The sequence below is a fragment of the Schistocerca piceifrons genome, chromosome X, assembly GCF_021461385.2.
Source record: "Schistocerca piceifrons isolate TAMUIC-IGC-003096 chromosome X, iqSchPice1.1, whole genome shotgun sequence".
NCBI classification, from domain to species: domain Eukaryota; kingdom Metazoa; phylum Arthropoda; class Insecta; order Orthoptera; family Acrididae; genus Schistocerca; species Schistocerca piceifrons.
This window is the reverse complement of record NC_060149.1, coordinates 324,703,756-324,718,600: the sequence shown is the minus strand read 5'-3', so window position 1 is coordinate 324,718,600 and position 14,845 is coordinate 324,703,756.

Here is a 14,845-nt window from a genome sequence, read left to right as displayed (position 1 = left end):
TGGGAGGACCCTAACCTGTCGTCTTCCAGGGGAACAGCACCTCGACGTATGTACTGCGGGACGACAGCGGCTCTATTATGATCTGGGAAATATTTTGTGGGCATCCATGGGTCCAGTGGGGCTCTTGCAAGGCGCCATCGTACTCTGCTTGCAGATCACGTACACCTCTTCATGACGATCCTGTTTTTTTAATGGCAGTGGCATTTTCCAATGGGATAATTGACCATGTCACCTGGCCATGAGTGTGGTGGAGTGGTTCCTGGAACACACTGGTGAGTCCCAATCGATGTGCGTGACTCCAACCCGCCAGATCTAAACCAGATCTACATCTACATCTACATCCATACTCCGCAAGCCACCTGACGGTGACAACACAGCTGGAATGTCATTGGAAATGGCGTCAGAGCTCATCGCCACCCTCCCAGGCATTTACGGGAATTAGATGACTTTTGTGTCCAGATGTGGTGCCAACTACCTCCAGCGATCTCATTGCTTCCATGCCACGACGCTCCGCCGCTGTTATCCATGCTAAAGGTGGACATATTGGCTATTAGGCATGTGGTCATAATGTTATGGCTGATCAATGTATTAATTGGCCTATGTTAGTGGTTTTTGTTGTAGTTTTCCGGTTTTTTCATATTTTGAGCAAGACATTGCCCTAATTATATAGCCTTAAAATTAATTTAGCTCAATTTATTCAACACATATTTTATATAGGTAAGCGCTACTGTGTCGTAGTGTTACTGCATTGTTGTGTGTACGTAATTGTCTGTAATTACAGTACGCCTTTAGACGCAGTGCATTTAAAAAAATTTATGCACTATTTTAAATACGAAGTCCAATAGCGGATTTCGTACTATACGAGCACTTTGAAATCAAGCAAGTAACAGTTAATGACTGATTTGTTGAACAGGGAGCTTGTCCAACTTTTGACTGACGATCTGTTCTTTCTATTGGAGTTTATTTGTTCTTCAGTTGAGTTACGATCTTCACTATTAAGCGAAATCATTCATAGCTATAATAAAATATTTACATACGTGATGGAGGCTGGTCAGCCTGACAGAACGTTACCACACTTCCACTTTGATCTGGTTATTTAGGAACTGTCATTATTTCCAAAAAATTAAGCACATCTTCATACTCTCGTAAGTGTTTAAAGACTTCAGACTGAGATATTGTATATACTCCCCAACAATATGTTTGCATACACACCTTGTTCTACGGCAGATGAGGACAGCTGCAAGCGGTGTGACGTCTTGGAATGAAGAAAAAGTCTGTCACTTCGTGCAACGTTTGGCGAGAGCTGTAAACTGCAATGTTGCTGGAAAAACGGTGCTGTGAGTACGGAACTGGAGTGTTCAGAGTTCTATCTCTGTCGGTGACAATAACATGGCGAACACAAGTAGAACAGAACAGTCAGTTTTTCTGTCTGTATGTGAAAATCTTTGTCTGCTTGTGCATGCTGTTAAGTCGCAACATGTTTAGTAGGTAACAAGGAAGTGCGAACTATTAAGAAATTTAATTTAGAACGTCATTATTCTGCTTGCCACGGCAGTGGATATGAGCAATATCAAGATGAAGAAATTGACGCAACAGTACTTGAATTAAAGGGACACGCTGATGTGGAGGACTATCAAAGTAGCGAAGCGTCTTTCCAGCAAAGAAAGTAAAGCCGTTTACTGAAGGAGCCTGTGAAAGAAGTAATTGCGATGGCCGCTGAAGACATTTGGTAGAAGACTTTGAAAGAATAAGTTTGTCTCCTAAGATTATTACGTGACTTTTTCAACAAATGGGTACAGATGTTCAAGTGGAACTACGTGTTACGGCACATAAGTTTGTACACTGTTCCTTAGCTGAGAGTGGTGATATATCAGATACTGTGCAATTAACTCTTTTTCATTGGAAAAAGATCAATTGTTGGATTTACGAGGGTTGCTCAGAAAGTAGTGCACCCCGTTTTTTTCTCAACCAGAACAATGCTACGAATGCGAAACGTTACGCATGTATTATTTACGGTCTCCTGAGTGAGCGCCCCAAGTTTCCGTCGCTTCCGACAAACAGCGTAGCTGCAGGACAATTCCAAAATAGCGTCTGTAGGTGACGTGCATTACAAGCAACGTGCTGTCATTGAATTTCTCACTGCAGAGAAAGAAACTTTGGGGAATATTCACAAACGCTTGTGCAAAGTCTATGGAGCATCTGCTGTCGACAGAAGTACAGTTAGTGTCGCTGGGCACGAAGGGTGAGGTCATGCAGAATGCAGTTCGGCAGAGCTCCACGGTTTGTAGCGGTCGGGGAGACCATCCATGGTTGTCACACCTGACCTTGCCCTCTTAGCCTTCCACTTGTTTGAGCAATTAAAGGATGACACTCGTGGAAGACATTTTGAAGTCGATGAGGAGGTGATTCACACAGTGAAGCCCTGGCTCCGCCACCTGGACAAGTATTGGTACCGACAGGGCATACGCGCCCTTATTTCACGTTGGAGGAAGGTCATAGAACGAGATGGAGATTACGTGGAAAAATAAGGTGTGTAGGTAAAACACAATTCTGTCGTGTGTGTAATTCTCATTATGTTCAATATAGAATTATTGAAGAAAAAAATGTGGTGCATTACTTTCTGTGCATCCCTTTTAGTTCCTTTTAAGGGCACCAACACTGGGTTGGAAATTTTCAAAGGTGTTGAAAGATCTGTTGAAAACGTTAGCCTGAGTTGGAATAAGTTTGTTTCTGTCGCAATAGATGGGTTCCGTCTATGGTAGGAGTCAATGTTCTAATAATAACAAAGTTGAAAGAACATATGAAACGTATTCTTGGTGCAACACATGATCGCAATGCAATCCACTGCATTCTTCCTCAAGAGAATCTTTGGCCAAGTACGTTAAAATTAAAAATTTTACGCATACCGCTGCACAAGTTGCAAATTCCATCCGGCCAAGAGGTCTTAGACACAGACAGTTTATAACTTTTCTTGAAGAATGTGGTAGACAGTATGCTGATCTCCCTTATCATCCTAATGTGCGCTGGTTGAGCAGGATAAGGTGTTAGATGGACTGTTTGAGTTAATACACGAAATAGCATTACACTGAGGCAACATAACTCAATCGATAGCGATATGCACTAATACAAATGGCGGTAGCATCGCGTACACAAGGCATAAAAGGGTAGTGTATTGGCGGAGCTGTCATTTGTACTCAGGTAATTCATGTGAAAAAGTTTCCAACATGATTCTAGCAGTAAAATGGGTATTAAGAGACATTGAACGCAGAATGGTAGTTGGAGCTAGACGCGTGGGACATCACGTTTCGGAAATCATTAGGGAATTCAATATGCCGAGATCGACAGCGTCAAGAGTGTGCCGAGTATACCACATTTCACATATTACCTCACACCACGGACAAAGCAATGGCCGACGGCCTTCCCCGAAAAGGGGGCAGTGGCGTTTTCGTAGAGTTGTCAGTGTTGACAGACGTGTAAAAATCGCAGAAATCAATGTGGGGCGTACAACGAACGTATCCGTTAGGACAGTGCGGCGAAATTTGGCTTTAATGGGCTTTTGCAGCAGACGACCGACGCTAGTGCCTTTGCTAGCAGATGACATCGCCTGCAGCGCCTCTACTGGGCTCGTGATCATATCGGTAGGACACTAGACGACTGGAAAACCGTAGTCTAGTCAGATGCGTCCCAAATTTAGTTGGCTAGAGCTGATGGTAGGGTTCGACGTTGGCGCGGACTCCACGAAGCCATGGACCCAGGTTATCAACAACGCCCTGTGCAAACCGATGGTAGCCCCATAATGATGCGAGCTGTGTTTACATGAAATGGACTGGGTCCTCGGTTACTTTCGGCTACTTGGAGACCATTTGCAGCAATTCATGAGGTCCATGCTCCCAAACAACAACGGAATTTTTATGGATGACAATGCGCCTTGCCACTGGGGAAGCCGGCCGCTGTGGCCGAGCGGTTCTAGGCGCTTCAGTCTGGAACCGCGCTACCACTACTGTCGCAGGTTCGAATCCTGCCTCGGGCATGGATGTATGTGATGTCCTTAGGTTAGTTAGGTTTAAGTAGTTCTAAGTTCTAGGAGACTGATGACCTCAGATGTTAAGTCCCATAGTACTCCGAGCCATTTGAACCATTTGAACCAACGGGCCACAAGAAGATTCAGGTCAATTCGAGCGAATGTTCTGGACACGCAGATAGACCGAAATGAATCCTATCGAATATTTATGGGACGTAATTGAGAGCTCAGTTCGTGCACAAATTCCTGCACCGGCAACACTTTCGCAATCATGAACGGCCATGAGGCAGTATGCCTCATTATTTCTGCAGTGGACTACCAACAACTTGAGTCTATGCCACGTCGAGTTGCTACACTACTCCGGGCAATAGGAGGTGCGACACGATTTTAAAGACGTCTTATGACTTTTGTCACGTCAGTGTAATGTCAACGTCAGTTACTGCTTTTGGTGGATACATTATGACACTGCATTAACGTGCGATTTGAAGGCAGGTTATTAATATTATAATTATTATTAATATTGTTATTGGTGAATTCTCCCCGGAAATGGAAGACGTTAAGCAAATAACTCGATCAATTTTTCTTTGAGTTCATCTTGTTCTTTCAATAGGCTTTCATTCTTCCCGAAAATACTTGTTTACGCTCATTATTATTTTTGTTGCTGTTATTATTAATAACAGTAAATACAACAAGTAAGTTCACAATACTACAGTCCGCATTTTATCCATAGTCGGATACTTTCCAAGCGTCAAGACTGTGTGATGTATCGGTGGATAATTCGTGAGCTCCCATTAAACTGGATTTTTATAGTTGGCAAATGGGTGTTTTATAACAATAAAAATAATTACAATTATACAGGGTGTTACAAAAAGGTACGGCCAAACTTTCAGGAAATATTCCTCACATACAAATAAAGAAAAGATGTAATATGGACTTGTGTCCGGAAACGCTTAATTTCCATGTCAGAGCTCATTTCAGTTTCGTCAGTATGTGATCAAATTGTAAATTTTCAGTATCAACATGTGTGGGTTGACGAGAATCCGCAAGCAATTGTGCAATCACATCATCAACACAGATTTTCTGTGAACGTTTGGGCAGTCATTGTTGGTGATGTCTTGAGAGCCCCATGTTCTTCCACCTACGCTCAGTGGAGCACGTTATCATGATTTCATACGGGATACTCTAACTGTGCTACTAGAACATGTGCCTTTACAAGTACGACACAACATGTGGTTCATGCACGATGGAGCTCCTGCACATTTCAGTCGAAGTGTTCGTACGCTTCTCAACAACAGATTCGGTGACCGATGGATTGGTAGAGGCGGACCAATTCCATGGCCTCCACACTCTCCTGACCTCAACCCTCTTGACTTTCATTTATGGGGGCATTTGAGAGCTCTTGTCTACGCAACCCCGGTACCAAATGTAGAGACTCTTCGTGCTCGTATTGTGGACGGCTGTGATACAATACGCCATTCTCCAGTGCTGCATCAGCGCATCAGAGATTCCATGCGACGGAGGGTGGATGCATGTATCCTCGCTAACGGAGGACATTTTGAACATTTCCTGTAACAAAGTGTTTGAAGTGACGCTGGTACGTTCTGTTGCTGTGTGTTTCCATTCCATGATTAATGTGATTTGAAGAGAAGTAATAAAATGAGCTCTAACATGGAAAGTAAGCGTTTCCGGACACATGTCCACTTAACATATTTTCTTTCTTTGTGTGTGAGGAATGTTTCCTGAAAGTTTGGCCGTACCTTTTTGTAACACCCTGTAATTATGATTATAATTATTATTATTACTACTACTACGTTTTATGAAACATTTACGAATCATTCGAATATGGCACAGTTTCAGAAATAATTCACTCATATGGGATGTTAGTAGTATTACTGACTAGATTCATGGCATTCAAAATTAATATTTCATGAAAACCGTTCAACGTAACTGGCTTCAGAATGAGCCTGTAAATATACGAATGAAACAGAATTCTAGACAATTTCACTAGAGAATAAATGTTATTGGTACACGCTGTGTCTTGTCATAATTCATTACTTGGACAGATATCTCAATTAGATTTCTAATTATGAGTAGATGTTCAGTCATTTTACAAACAAACTCAGAAATACTAAAATGAGATGCTGGCTGTGCGTCGCTTCCCATTACTCCGCCTAGCCTTAGCAAGACTTAGTAAGGACTGAAGTACACAGTCACATAAAGACAGGAATTAAATGTACGCCTCGATCACCGTGATCCTTTACCACTTTGTTTTGTATCATTGCACACTACTAGTCACTATTCAAGCTTGTTTCACTGACTCTCACTTTCTGGTGTAGAAATTTATGCGGACATTTATCCTAGGAGTACCCTACATTTCATTCCTTGTTTCTGTAAGTCAAGGCTCCATTACGCAAATTCTTATTTCCTACATCATAAAAAATTCTCAGGAGCTGCCTCCACAGCGCTCCCACAAGGACCGCGTAACATGTAAACTCTCCCTCCGCAAAACAATCCATCCCCACAGACATATAATTTGAGATAAGCTTTTCATTCATCAGCATTATCCAACTTCGTTTCTTCAAATAAAGTTCTATCAGCAGCATCACCTTCTGCATACGTTCATCCATTTCCTTTTCGTATTAATCTACTAGGTTCACTTAACGACTTCAATTTCTCTCCTTTCCTTGTTGTTTTCTGTTTCTCCAGTATTTTTTCATCTTTTCCCCATGTATTTCTTTCCTTTCTTCCGTCCATGTTGTTCCCAATTTCTTATTTCTTCTTCACTGAAAGCCTCCTAAATTTAACATTTTATTCTTCACAGATTTCTGTCTGTTATTTCCGATTCTTTATGGCATTTCCTTCTAGGCTTTTTCCTATTTTTGTAATCCATACTGTTGTCGATCTCTTCTTCCAGAAATACGGGAGTATTTTTTTTCGTGCGCCTGTTCTTATTCATTCGGTAGAGGTGTCCGAAAAGGATTAATCTTCTTTTAACCCTTACTTCTGATATTTACTACTCTACATTTCTGTAGATATTCTCATTACTTCTCATTTTCCAGCCGTCTGTAGTTTGTATTGCACCTATTACTTTTCTAACTATCGCGTCTTTCAAGTACTTGTTTTCTCTCCGGCTTACAGTTCATTATTAGGCATTGACATCCATATAAACAATATGGTCGTACCGGTGTTGTATAGTGATTTAATTATGTTTTTCTAGGTATGCATTTCTTGTTGTAAACATTGTTTGTCAAAGCATATGCTCTCTCCATTTTCTTAACTCTCATATCTGTTGCAAATTTTTATAGTCCGTTCCGGCGTATAGTTTCTCCAAGAAACTTGAATTTACTTACTCGCTCTGTTTTAGCTAATTATGTTTCTATGAATTTTGGTGCATTTTTTATGCTTGACATACATTTTGTTTTTTCAGCTGAAATTTCGAGAGCATTCCAATTTGCTGTTCCTTTTATCATTTTATCTCTTTTAGTTATACACGTAACTTTTATAATGAACGACTGTTCGCATAGCAGAGCGTCAGTATCGCTGTTGATGGTCCGCATTTACGTGGCGTAATAAAACGATTAACGTTAATAATAAAATCGTTCTTGTTCTTTGGAAATCGCTTTTATTTCCCCCATTCCCACCCAGTCGTTTAGTGACAAATCATATTATAATCAAAACAGCTGCAAAATCATTGAGAAGAATCTACTTCAGCATAACAGTTATGGTGTAGGAGCTATTTTTTACACAAATTAATGAAACGGCGTAACATACACTTCACGTATTTTGTCACACTTTTTTCTTTACACCATCATTTAGAGGGTGTTTGCTAGCGCGGAGATCAACAGCGGAGAGCCGCTTATTATGAGCAATAAATACCCATTCCCAGTGGGGTCAGGTAACTCGTTAGCGTGCCTTGTTAGCTCAAGAGGCATCATCGCTACATGACACTCCAGGTCCACAGCAGCGTCAAATTAAGCAGTCGCTTGACTTCCAGGTATCCATATTTTTGCGGTTAAAGTCCTTTTACGTTGAAAGCACATATACCTGCCCTGCAATGCCTTTGAGATACGACCTGCCAGAATTACTCTGCGCTCTTGCAAAAGCTGTGTAAAGAGACAAGCGGAACGACGAGAACCGTGCTTCTACACCTGTTTCATTTGCGGAGAGTGCACTGTAATTTTTTAGTCAAGTTACTATAGAGTAACTTCATCTCTCTTTCGTTACTACTCATATTAAGGAACTGTAAGGGTTACCGAATGTATGGAACAAACCACTTCGTAATGTTTGTAGTCGTAATGATTAATACGTGGTGGTAACTATTCTTTAGCAAATGTGAAAACTGTGTGTGTAGTCTTTCTATATATCTCCACAAAATTTTGTAGCGGCACGCTATACTTCCTTGTCTAGAAGATTTATAACCACAGCTGAAAGATTTTTTTTTCTCCAAGAAGAATCATCTGGACCTAGACGAGTTATCATTGGTGATAGATGCCGGTCTTTAAGGTAATTAATAGATGCGACTTCTCGGGGCTGGCATTTACACGTTACATGCTTTTTACAGTGCATCTGCTGAATTTGAATGAAAAGTTAGCATTCTAATTTTGTTTTACGTGTCCGACGGTTTTCACGTCTTTTCATTAACTTTTTTCTTCGATGCTGCATTCTACGTGTACATCTACTTCCATATGACTACTATGTAATTCACACTTAAGCGCCTGGCAGAGGATTCATCTGCCCACTTTCATACCATTTCTCTACCGTTCCACTCTCTAACAGTGCTTGGGATAAACGAACGATTAAATCTTTACGCGCTAGCTCTGACTTATCCTATTTTATTACAATGATCACTTCTCTCTATGTTGTTGGCTGTCAACAAAATATTTCCACACCCGGAGGAAAACTTTGAAGATTGAAATTTCGTGAAAAGATCTCGAAGCAATGAAAAAACCTTTATTTTAAGGACTGCAACCCCAATTCATGTGACACTATTTCTCTACTATTACTCGATAATACAAAACGGGCTAATCTTCTTTGACTTTTTCGATGTCCCCCAGCAGTCCTATTTGGTAAATAATTTCTTAATTTATTCCACGACCGGTTTCTTCATATTCAGGTTCCGCTAACTGCGAACAACAGGAGAGGCTACTAGCACAAGAGTAGTATAGGGCTGACATACCAAAATGAGAGCTACAGTTGTGGAAAGTGGGGTACGCACAAAATTGTGTTGCTGCCGGGCCAGTCAGTCATGGGGAATACATCTACCACAAACGCATAGGACTAGAACAAAAACGCATACTTTGGGGAGTGTTACGGACAAAACTCGCTATGACTGTTTGGACTTTCCCCCGAACACTTATGTTTATCTATTATTGTATTTCATATCTTAAAGGAGACGTCCCTTTGTGTCTAATATAGTTTACGTTATTTTATTTCAGCGACTCTGTCGTTGCATTAATCGTATTGTACCCCAACTAGACGTAGGCTTAACGTTTTTACTTGCTTTGTCTGGTCCTAGTTTATAGTACCTTTTCCTCCTCGCTTATTTTTCTTACATCTGGCACTGTGTGGATGCAAAATGCTGTCTTATACGTACGTGTACATTGTTATTCCGTTCTATTTATCATTTTAATCCTAAATAAGATTTTTATACTACGACATTTTTGCTTTTTAAAATGGGTTATACATCATTGCCGATCCTAACAGTTGGCGTCATTCACACCCCACCTCTCGTAATTTTATTGATCAGTTTTTAGATATATTTCTATATATCATCCGTATCCATAGTTGTTAATTGTATTTTTTACCTTACATCTCTTTAATCTGGTGTACTCCGTCACATTGGCTGTTGGGCATTTCTGCCGATTGTTCATGTTTGTACACTGATCAGCCAAAATATTATGAGCACCGCCCACCGCCTCTTGATGGTGTTGCAGGCACGTGACACAGTAAGGAAAGAACGTAAGCGGAAGAGAGATGAATGGCGGCCATTAAATCGAAGATACGGACCGCAAATGTGTAAATCCACCGATAGAAGCGGTTTTGACAAAATTCACATTGTTGTGGCACTGTGGCTGGAAACGAGAATCTTTGAAACAGCGAATCTGGTCGCCTATTCGCGTACTGCTGTCGTGGGCATCTATGGAAAGTGGCTGAAGGATGATGAAATAACAAGTAGGCCGTGTGGTATTGGATGACAATCACGAAACGTATCGTTCAGAGGATTCCACACTGTATAATTTAGAATAGGTAGAGTTCTGTGGCTCATGTTACGACAGAGTACAATGCTGGTACAGGCACAAGTGTCTGGGAGCACACCGTTCAGAGGCCATTGTTGGACATGGAGCTCTACATCACACGACCCGCATGTGTTCCTCTATTGAACCAGCGACACTGTCAGTTATGATAGCAGTGGGCACAGCATCACTAAGCTTTCAACGTGGATCAATAGAAACGTGTCGCCTGTTGAACGAGTAGCGCTTCTTGTTACACCAGGTCGATGGTTGGGTCTTTATACACCGTCGTCGAGGCAAGTGGCTGTACGAAACATACACCGCGCCACAGATTCAGATTGGCGAGGGCAGAATTATGCTATGGGGTGCATTTAGTTGGGCTTCCATGAGATCTGTGGTGATAATCGAAGGCATCCCGGCAACAGTGAACTACGTGAACATTATTGCGGACCACCTGTATCGCTACATGCTGGAAGTCTCTCCCTACGTTGATGACATCTTCCAACAGGATAACTGTCAGTGTTGAAAGGTCAGAATCATACTGCAGTGGTTTGAGGGGCATTGTATTGATTATACACTGATGTCTTGGCCATCAAAGGTGCCCCATCTGTGCCCATTGGAACACACAATGGGCGCCAGCTTTGTGCTCGTAAACCACTACCCCGTAATTTGCGGGAATTGCTTGATCTGTGTGTAGACACCTGGTGCAACAAACTTCTGGAATCTTGTCAAGGGGTTGTAGAATCCGTGCCAAGCAGAATCTCCATTGTACTGTGTTTGAAACGCGGAACAAGACGCTATGAAAAACAGGTCGTCATAACGTTTTGGCTCATCAGTGTATGTACTTATATTTATTCTTAGTGTTGTAGTTTTATTTTGTATCGATCTTGTGAACCATACTTATGTAAGCGGATGGACCAGTCAGCCCCAATTTCCCGCTCTTTTGCTGCTATCTAATTTGGTTCCCCACCTCATTGGCTCAGCTGGCTTCGTGTTCGTTTGCACTAGTCACTTCCATGCAGTGCAGTTCAGTAGGCGCTAGGGTTGCTGATCCTACATGTGAGTTCAGTTACTGGCTTATTATTGAGTTCATTTCTGTCTGGAAGCCTCCAGAAATTTAGTGTATTTGTTCCAGTTCCATGCGTTTGTTTGATGTAGGTGTGACCCCATTACTGACAACACGACCGCCAAACATTTACGTTAGTGCAGTTATGTGAGTACACCGCTTTCCACAACTGTAGCTTTCTTTGTGGTATGTCACCCACATAGTACTTGTACTCTAGTAGCCCCTACTCTCAGTTGATGGTATGTGAAGATGACGTTTTGTGTCTCAAAACCGGTTGTGGAATAAATTAATCAGTTTCTAGCAACTAAAACGGATTTCTGTGCTCTGCGGCAGGTTCATGTAAAGAAGCGAAGAGTCATCAAAAGCAGACTAAAAGCTAACCCATAACTTCGTTTGCTAATTAACACCTTATCTACTTCCTTTGCCTGACGTTCGCCGGCCGGAGTGGCCGAGCGGTTCTAGGCGCTACAGTCTGGAGCCGCGCGACCGCTACGGTCGCAGGTTCGAATCCTGCCTCGGGCATGGATGTGTGTGATGTCCTTAGGTTAGGTAGGTAGTTCTAATTTCTAGGGGACTGATGACCTCAGAAGTTATGTCCCATAGTGCTCAGAGCCATTTGAACCATTTTGAACCTGAAGTTCGAGTTATTGCCATCACAGACACCAAAAAACTCTCAGCTTGACCTCAAATCCCACATCATTTTCAAACTGTTTGTGGGATTTAAAGAAAGTGTGCAGCGACCCAAATGGAGTTACAACACAGTGATGTTGATGGTCATCAGCTAGGATCACCGGACACTGCAAAGAATATATAAGATGCAGTGCAACCAGAAAACAGAATATCAACGAAGTGTTAGGCAGTATTCCCATGTACGGTCCTAAAATGATAGTGGGTATTTCTGTTCTCACTGCCTGGCGTGGGACTTTACATGTGCAGAAACAAAAAGAGAACGTACTTGTAAACCGAATCTGTTAAGAAAATTTGTACAGTGAATAATGTCATCGCGCAAGGGTATGCATCACTGAGAAAAGTCTGCGGTTGGCGTAATTATAGCATCAGTCGGACTGGATTGTGACGTCATCATGCTCATAATTATCTGGACAACCTGATCTGTGCTCTGACTGATTAGTGTGCCACCCACATAACCTAACTGTATTGCAGGTCCTTTGCTCTCCTTTCTGGACCGTCTTTTGACTGTAAAAAACGTGTTACTACAGGAGACTATTAGAGTTACCTGCCCACTATGGCTATCGGTCCCGTTGCAAATTAATACCGTAATAACATAAATATCGGAAAACACGTTATTAGAGATGACATTTCTTGACGCTTATAAACTAAAATTTATGACAATAAACGACATTTCAAAAAGCAAGTTTCAACTTTAATCCACATACTGAAAATTTTTGTTCTGGACTGGGTCCCAGGACTCCAATGAAAGATCTTAAATATGTTTTTTAATCACAAATAACAAAGTGTGTGCATGTTTAACCCTGAAATAAAGTGGCGTAATGTTTTGTATTGAACGGGTTTGTAACCCAACACCTAATCGCATTTTTAACTAAGCACAGTCAAATGTTGCATATACAAATTTGTCATCAGTAGTGAAATAACTGAAACTGAAATGAGGAGAGGAAAGAGTTTTGCATTACCAGGATTCGAATCTAATGACAATCGTTGTTTTCTAACCGCAAATAGACTTTAAATATCGGTTTATTTCATCAGTAGCGAGACATGCACATGCCTGAGTTGGAAATAACAAGCTAAAATCTTTGTCCTGACTGGGAGTCGAATACTGCAATGGATGCTTTGATGACTACACGGTAAGTGATGTTTACTATCGAACTCTTTTGTCACCATTAACTAGGAGTGGCATGTTAAAACTGAAATAATATGATGAAAAGTTCTGCATCTGACTGAGACACGAAACCGGGAACAATCACTATTGTTGACAGTGGAAGAGACGTTAAAAATAAATTATTTTTCATCTGTATTTTGGTGTGTACGTGCTACAACTTCAGATGACGAAAATTTTTATGCCCAACCTGGATTCGAACGCAGAAAGGCGCCTTTTGTTGGAGACCTTTTGACTCTTGAATCTTCGGGGAACAATTAAACTTCTATACTGTATGGTCCCACAGGGTTCAAATCCGCCGAAATAGAGACTTGAGTTAGAATCCGAGTTCAGCATCAATATCTTCATCATCTTTCATTCAACTACAATAAGGAATAAGTGCCCTTTGATATTCCATAACGACTGGCTCAGTGATAAAATAACATTTCTGGTGTGAGGTATCTTACTGGTGACAAAGTTTCTACTTGTGATTTCCGCCGCTGCCAGGAGCAAACCTACACCGACTATCCTCCGGCAGTGACGGGACATCATTGTTAATGTGGACTTGGAACCACCGTGCAGCCATATATTGTTCAACAGGCGTTACCAGACGTGAAGAGGGTTGATTCGTGCTTGTTGTAAATGGTTGCCCTGTGTTTGAACCTAACTCAAACCTTAAGCGTGCAAAGAAAGAATCATTGCAACAGTCCATCATACTAAATAGTGAGATGATACATGATTTAGTCGTGATGAAGGACGTATCGCAGTGGACACGAATTCTGAGTCTCTCGATGTTGATTACAGTCTGTTAAAAACTTTCATTTCCTTGTTTGTCCATGTCAAAAGTCACCCTCTGCCTCTGCTACCCAATGTACATTTGAGTACTGAGTAGTTGAGGCAGCTAGTGAATATGGACGTGGATGAAGAAGGAAACGTATTCTGAACAGGCTGTAATCAACCTCCAGAAGACTCAGAATTCTCATCAGGTATGGATCATTATTTGTTACGACAAGAACAGGAACCAGCCCTAGGTGTAGTCTGGTGGTCTGATGGAATGATCCTGGTTTCGTATGCTTAATATAGTGGTTCGATCCACACATCAGGAAACCATTTTAACAAGCATGAACAAACCTTCTTCATCTCTCCTAACACAATTGAATCTTCCAGGGTTGTACCATGGTTCTAAATCCACATTAAACATGACGTCCCTTCGCTTCCCACCGGAGAAAGCGAAGAGAGTCCATGACAGAGGCGGATATAGTGGCGAGATGAACTTCCAGGAATTTTATTTTATTTGATCAATGAGCAAATCACGCGTAAGGTTAAAAGCCATTTATTTCTTATTGTATTTCAATTAGAGGTGTCGAAGACGTTGGTTTTGAATTGGGATTCTAACTCAGTTTTCTTCTTCCACCCGATTGAACCGCTGTGTTACGATGCAGTTCCATCGTTTCCATGTTTCCCCGAGACATCAAACTCCACGAGAGCTCCACGAAAGGCGCATATATAGTTCGGATCACGGTCGAGCATAAAGTCTTCACCGTGTTATTGCAACATAATTGGTAAAAACTAATTATGATTTTGAACGTCCCATCATGCGTTGCGAACAGTAACGAATGGTGCCGCTTTCGACTCCCGGTCATACGCAGAGCATTTCGCCATATCATTTCAGGTTCAAACATGCCACTATTACACAG